The sequence below is a fragment of the Helianthus annuus genome, chromosome 16, assembly GCF_002127325.2.
Source record: "Helianthus annuus cultivar XRQ/B chromosome 16, HanXRQr2.0-SUNRISE, whole genome shotgun sequence".
NCBI classification, from domain to species: Eukaryota; Viridiplantae; Streptophyta; class Magnoliopsida; order Asterales; family Asteraceae; genus Helianthus; species Helianthus annuus.
In genome coordinates, this window is record NC_035448.2 from 25,571,097 (window position 1) to 25,579,372 (window position 8,276).

Below are 8,276 nucleotides of genomic sequence, written 5' to 3' on the forward strand. Positions count from 1 at the left end.
GGGCATGACCACGAACTCGTAATGACCATAACGTGTACGGAAAGCGGTTTTAGGTACATCTTCTTCGAGTACTCGAAGTTGATGATACCCAGAACGAAGGTCGATCTTTGAAAAGCAGGTCGCGCCTTGCAATTGATCGAAGAGGTCATCAATGCGAGGAAGAGGGTATCGGTTTTTGACAATAAGCTTGTTGAGTTCACGATAGTCAATACACATACGAAATGATCCATCTTTCTTTTTGACAAACAAAACGGGAGCGCCCCAAGGAGAAGTACTAGGGCGTATAAAGCCTTTGTCAAGAAGCTCTTGAAGTTGACTCGAGAGCTCTTGCATCTCAGAGGGTGCTAGACGATAGGGGGATTTGGCGACGGGCGTAGCGCCAGGAACTAAATCGATTCAAAAGTCGACAGAACGAGCAGGAGGCGGACCAGGAAGATCGTCGGGAAACACATCAGGAAAATCACGTACGACAGGGACATCGCTTATACTTGGGCCTTTGTCCTTCTTTTCCACAATGTGGGCAAGAAAAGCGAAGGTACCCTTGCGTAAGAATTTGTTCGCTTGGATACACAACATAAGCTTGAGACCTTGAGAAGGTTTCTCACCATAGACGTGTAGAGAATCACCATTTGGAAGAGGAAGGCGGATAAACTTTTCAGAACAAACAACTTCAGCACGAACTCGCCTAAGCCAGTCCATGCCTACTATGATGTCAAAGCTACCCATTTGCATAGGTATAAGGTTGATCGAAAATGTATGATCGTTGAGAATCAAGGAACAATTGGGAAGAACGGAATCAACAGTGACGGATTTACCATTAGCGACTTCGACAGCGAAAGATTTTGGCAACTTAGAGCGTTTACACTTAAGCAATTGCTCGAATTCTAGCGACACAAAACTCTTATCGGCGCCAGTATCAAATAGACAAGAAGCGTAAATATGGTTCACAAGAAACGTACCGGTAATGACGTCGTTTGCGTTTTGAGCCAGAGCAGCGGTGATGACAAAAGCTCGGCCTCTAGCAGGTTGCTGAGCTTGTTGTTGCTGATGTGGTGGTTGTTGCGGTTGCTGCAGTTGCTGCTGTTGTTGAGGTTGATAGCGTTGGGGACAAACATTGGCGAGATGATTGAGGTCGCCGCACTTGTAGCATGCTCGCACAGGAGCATTTTGAGAGGAGATTCGACAACGGTTAGCAAAATGACCACACTTCTGACAGTTGGCACATTTGCGGCAAGGTACATTGGCAGGATGGTGAAACAGACAGGTGGTGCATTTGGGATGAGTTCCAACATAACCTTGTTTTGGTGGTTCGGTGTTTGCGGGTGCAACGGCGGCTAAAGCTTGTAAGGGTTGAGGGTTTGGCGGAGTGACGACCGCACAATTTTGGCTCGAAGCCTTCCGCTTCTTGCCTTGGTTTTTCTTGGACGATTGGGAGGGTGAGGGCTCAACAGTGGTAGTTTCAGTAGTAGCTTGGCGTGCATTCTTCGTTGAAACTTTATCATAGGTTCCATGGATAACGCAGTTGTTGTTAAGTTCCGTGGCTATACGAAAAGCATCTTCAGTGGTTTGGGGATTAGCAGAGGCAAGGTGGTTTGTCAGGGAAGGTGCGACACAACGGACGAATTTGGCTATGGTTTTGGGAACGGTCTCGACTTGTCCAGGACAAAGAACACTGAGTTGTTTAAAGCGCGTAATCAGGCCATCCATGTCACTCCCCTTCTGAGTAAGGTTCCAAAATTCGTTCTCCAATTTTTGGAGTTCATGAGGAGGACAGAAGTGGTCTTTCATAAGCTGTTTGAGATCGTCCCAAGGCATAGCATGTGCGACCTCGTTTCCTCTTTTGTTACGTTCAGTCGTCCACCACTCGAGTGCCTTTTCACGAAACACCCCAGTTGCATTCAAGGTTCTTAGCTCGTCAGGGCAACCACTTTGCAGGAAGGTAAGCTTGATGGCATCAAACCAGTTCATCATGGCGGTAGCGCCATTCTTGCCAGTAAATTCTAAGGGTTTACAAGCCATGAATTGCTTAAACTGGAAGGTCGGTTTGGGTTTGTCTGCCTTTGAGTCAACAGAGCCATGCGGTGAATCGGTTTGAATCTTGCTAACGATGCCGGGTAGGACTTTAGCAAATTGTTTGGCCATAAATTTCATGCAATCTTTTTGAGACATGGCGGTGGAAGTCGAACCCTTCTTTGACTTGCGTCTCTTGGAGGAGCTAGACGACATCTAAAAGATTGAAAAAAAGAGAAGGAAAGGATGAGACTTGATCATTAGTTGAAAATAAGGTTTGTGTATGTAAAAGCAAGTAAATGTTCATGTATCAAGTAAAGTTCACATAGAGCATAAGTTTCCACATGCATTCAACAAGTATAACACATAAGTTGCGTAAAGAGGGTATAAATTTAGTTTGTTCACAAGAATTATTATTGTTTGTGATTGCGGTAACGTGCGAAATGATTAAAACGACATTTCGAAATGAATGAACGTTCAAGTATAAAATCACATATAAATTGAGATACATAAAAGAGAGGCTCAATAAAACATAGGATTGTTTCGGGTAGAGAAACGTCGACAATTCCAAAGTGGGTCGAAAGTCCTTTCGATTTAGAGATATTGTGCTTTGGCCTATAAGTAAGATACTCTCACCGAGAATGATTGGAACATTCGGGACTTTGGCGAGAATAAAAATCAAGGAATGGGACTTAATCGACAAGATGCGGGTTTCACCCCTAACTTGACGATCTCGTACCCTAAATGTGGTTGGTACTTGTCGGCCAAAAATAAAATTTTTGACGCTTTGACAAGGGTCCACTAGAGTTGAAATGGAAATTACCATTAAGTTGTGGATGTCACTCCTAGCTTAATGGTGAATTTCGTGCAAAAATAGATTAAAGGTAGAGTGAGAGTCGTTTACCAAATTGTGGGTTTCACGCCTATTTTGGTAAAGTTGTCTCTTTGATATTACAAGAGTATAAAATAGCATAAGTATATTCGTGTTAGCCTTAGGAAAGGCGCATAAATTTAATAACAAGAAGTGTAGCTAGGAAGCATGCATGGTAGAGTACAAAAGTTTTAAACAACAAATAAGAGACAAAGTTCCTAAAACTATAGACTAGGGCAAAAGCATAGCAATTTTCCTAATTCCCTATAGTTATGGCTCTGATACCAATCTGTCACACCCCAACCAATGGCGGAAACATCAGGATGAGACGAAGTGTGAAGATTGCTAGAGACATCATAACGCTATTTGTGACAATATTTTAATAATCCGATTTCATTTCATAAAGTAAATTGTCAACATTACAAGAAATTCAAATACAACAAGTTCAAAAGAAGTACATGACAACACAAGCAAAACTGATACAACATATTAAACCTAAACGTCTAAATGTGTATCTAGGCATCAACGCTACTTCTTTTCATAGCATCATCATCATTAACCTGTAACATGTTTAAAATACAATTCAATGCAAAAGCAAAGGCGAGTATACAAGTTTAAGCATAAGTATAAGTATAAGTTTAAAAGTTTAAAACGAATCCACATGGCAACTTAGTCTATACGAGATCAACCTAGCGTGGCATGCAATATTTCTAGCCAACCTCTGTTTACGCAAGAAAGTTTAATTAATTCAACATGACCCAAGTTTAAGGGGGGCGGTGCGTTACTCCTATAGCGCTATACATGTCGAAGGGAGGCTCGTGAGAGCTAATGACTAAAACATATCACATAAGTATGGTCCACGTAAGCATCAAGTATCATAGCATAGTATTCATGTATAAGGATTGTTTTGTGCATTGCATAAAGAATAAGTTTAAGTGTAGTTTAATAGTAAAACATGTTACACCCCAAAAAGTGGTAAACATAAAAAGGGGGGTTGCGAGTATACTCACGGTGGTTGCAAGCTTTCCTACTTGAAATCCCGCGAGTGAGTTGGTGGATGGATTAATTCGGAGCACCTTGTCCTTCTACACGAGGCAAACAAGGTGTGTGAGTTTGGCGTTTATGGAAGATTATAGATTTGGAGTTTAAGTTGTATAGAAAATAACATAAGTAAAAATAATCATCTTGTACACATAACCCTTGTTCTTGACACTATTAGAACTCAAAAGAGTTGGTATGATTTCATGGATTCAAAGGTCCATTAGAGTCGTAACAAGAGCATGGTCATAAATGATGTAACATATTCTTGGCAAGTAACTATTAAGTTATCATCAAGTTTAGTTACTTACGTATATATGTATATAGAATAGCTTAGATATTATATAGATTACAAGTCTTATGATTCAAGCATGAGGTAGGAGATTAATGTCTCCATTTAAGCACCTCTTTGTGTCATAGAGTACATACATGAGGTAGGAAGAACAAGCTTCCATTTAGGCACCTCTATTGTTCACCACTACACTTGTTGTTATAAACAACAAGGAGGGTCATGAACATACAAGTATTAAGGTAATTACAACAACTAATCTATAGAAAACATCAAGTAATGAGTGGATTCTTATGAAGGATAGCCCAAGCTAGTCCAACCATCACACATTCATCAAGCTTCATACTCGAACACTACTTGTGGGTAAAACCCTAATTAAAACAGAAAGTTTATGAGGTTTTAACCCCTGATTTGGATGTCTCAACCATGTTTTTAAGCTTAACCAACCATAAGAGGGGTTGTAAGCATTAGGACATTGACTTGAGTTGTGTTTGACACAAGTTGCATAGGCTTAAACAAGTTTTTGATGAACATAAAAACAAACAGAAAGTTTATGGACTATTTCGGCGCATTTCCAGGTCTGATTTCTCCAAGGAGAAGTCTAGGAATTGAACCCCATGATTATCCAAGCAAGTAGGAAAAAGAATCAAGTGAATCGGAAAAGAATTGAGTGAGTTATGCTCATTTTCGTGAAGGGGTGTCAATCTGCTCGAACCTTTGTTTTCAGCTACGGTTTGGAGGATGTTTTGAGAGTTTTTAGTGTTGCAAAAGTGGTAGGGAGGCTGGTTATAAGTGGTATTCATAGGGGGAAGGATTAGGGTTTCAATGGGTTGGGCTTTGGAAGTGTTTAGAAGGGGTTACACCTTGAAACTAGCCCACAAAACTCAGCTATATGGGGCTGAATTTTGCTGAATTGGGGCTGCCATATTTCTTTATTTTTTTATTTTTTTAAAACATTATAATGAGTAATTTTGTTAGTTAAGTTGTGTAATAATATGCAACAATGTTTCCCCTAACTTGTAACAAGGTGAAATATGAAATAAAACATGATTTAACTAGGTAAAAAGTGTAATGTACAAGTATGTAACATGTTTGTAAGTGACAAGTATATGTCACATATTAGATGATTAACCGTTGTATAAATAAGCATAGTATAAGGTGTAGTTAAGCATGATGATCACAACCAAAGTATATTTAAGCGTATAAACGTCATAACCAAGTATCATCCTCGTTCAGAACGCGTTCAAGGCATAAGTTTTAGTTTAATTACAAGTTTCACACACAGTTTCCAAGAGTGATGATTAAACATCAATTGTTTCACGAAGTTGAACATACGAGCATAATTAGAGTGCGTATGATATATACGTAATAAAATACCAGTTTCATTAATGATCCAAGTCTCGATTTGATAAAGATTACAAGGAAAGGAAATGATTACAAGAATACAAGGTTTCCAAAAATAGAACTACGAACGAAACCTCCTATAAATGAAAAGTACAAAATAGCCGGGCGTTACAACAACTACTGATGACCTCCTATCTGCTGATCTTGCTAACCTGCTGACCCATAACTGCTGCTCAACTAAAGATCTGATGGAAGACTAAACTCCTGCTGATTCAATCTACTGCCTTGAGTCAAGCACTGCTGATTCGGACAAGTGCTGCTGGGTGCACAGCAGTAGAAGGGTGCAGCAGCTGTTCTAAAGTCTGTTTTGTAATAGAATGTATTAGCAGTAGTTAACACAAGCAGTGTCTGTATAGATCAGAGGTTAGAGTTTGTTAGGAGGTTAGATGTCACTTTCATGGTGACGTCAGCAAAGATGCTCAGTAGTTTGCAAGTGCCTATAAATAGTTCAGTACTTTGTACTGTTCTATTAGCTCTTTACATCATTCGTCTTCTTTGCACGAACAAACTACCGAGCTCGGGCTGAGGGGGAGTTTGCATTCATACATCTATCTTTTTAATCATTGTTGAAATTAAATTCAATCATTCGGTTCATTGTGTAAAAGATGTTTGATTAAAGTATTACTCTCATTTGATTGTATACAAAGTTTGTTTTCATTTTAATTCCGCTGCACAACTCATCCATGATCATCTAAACTTCAAACACAAAATACAATCAAAAAGAAACTCAGATCCAACAATTGGTATCAGAGCTTGGACAGTCAAATTTGATTTAACAATCATTTTGACGTAAATAGTTCACCTCAAAATAGTTGATACTGATCGTTTGTTCGTCGTTGAAAAACAGAGTAAGGATTAATCACCACTAAAGTTGATTTCTCAGTACCTGTAAAACAACAAGAATGACGTCACAATCTCAGGACGATAAAAACAACATTGGTTCTCTCTTTAAACCACCTATGCTAAAAAGAAATAAGTACAACATCTGGCAGAGGAGGATGGGTCACATCCTCGCTCAACAAAGCACAGGTTGTTGGAAGTCTGTCATCTTTGGTCCTCATGTTCCTACAGTGCCAAGCGCTGAAGATGCTAAAAAACAAGATCCAAAACCTGTTGAAAATTATACTGAAACGGATTATCAAAAGTTTGAACTAGATGCTAAAGCATTTAGTATCATAGCATCAGCGCTGCCCAACGAAATATATGCTGGATTGTTACATTGTGACAATGCCAAAGAGTTGTGGGACGCGCTTAAGGAACAGTTTGGAGGTACCGAAGAGGTCATAGAAAATAATAGGGAAATCCTGAACCAACAGTATGAAACATTTTGTCATGTTAAAGGTGAATCACTGACGCAACAATTTGAGCGGTTCAGTTGTCTCATCAGTGAACTGAGGCTTGTTAAAACCACTTTTACAAACTCAACTCAAAACAGCAGGTTCCTCAGGTCACTGCCAGATAAATGGGGCACTATAGTGTTTGTCACCTGAAATTCACCTGAGTTCAAGGATCTGACCTTGACCCAACTCCATGGTCGACTCCTGACCTACGAAAGGGAGTTGAACCAGAAAAGGAAGTTACAAGAGTCAGGGAAAACTGTTGATGATTATTCATTCGGTAACACTGCTCTTCTGGGTCAAGAAGAATCTGGTGGTAGTAGTAAGGATCAGGGTTATGATCACTTCATTGACATAACTGCTGGTGCAAATTTTAATAACCCTGATCCTCACTCTACAGGTTATGCATTCACTTCAAATGAAAACCAGATGTCAGACAATTTAAGCTTTGAACTAAATGATTTACAGCATTTTGACCCCACTGATCTAGAGGAAATGGACATCTTGCATCAACTGGCCTTTCTAAGTGTTAGAACTAGCAAGTTTTATAAAAGAACATGGCGAAAATTCCCAGGGTTGCATGGGAATCTAAGGGTTGGGTTGGATAAATCGAAAATCAAGTGTTATAAGTGTAACAGGTTAGGATATTTTGCTAGAGAGTGTAGGAGTCAAACAACTGGTCCCATAATCACTCACCCTAGTTTAAATCTTAGACCTCAAAATCAAAACACTGTGCACTATGCCCAATATGCCCTAGCAGCACATGTGAACACTGCTCACTATGCTGTTGCTCCTATGCCAGTGCATTATGTCCAAACAGCTGCTCCACAGATTCAATATGTTCAAACCCCTGCTCCCCAGGCACAAGTGCAACCTGCACCACAAACCACTGCTCCAGTAGCAACACAACCAGATCAACAAAGTTTCCTTACTCAAGAGTTTGTTGACTGGAGCAGTATGCCTGAAGACCTCAGTGATGAAAACTTTGCACTCTATGCTTCTAATGTTTCTTCTCATGATGAATTTTGTTTGATGGCATTAGAGTCAATACAAAAGGGTGTTGAATCTGAAGAGAAACAGCTAGTCTCTGAAACAGTGGATGAGGTGATTGAAGCAGTGGTTACTGCTGTGGCTAATGAAGTACTGTTGGAAGAAAGTTCAGGTACCCAGATTGAACCACTGAAAGATCTATGGTCTGAAGAAGATAAGAAAGAAGAAAAGGCAGGTGAAAAAGAAGAGAGAGCTGGTGATGAAGAGAATACTCAGTGTGATTGTGCAATGATGGCTGCTGCCAAGGTATCACCTCAAGTTCTAGAAAAACTATGTT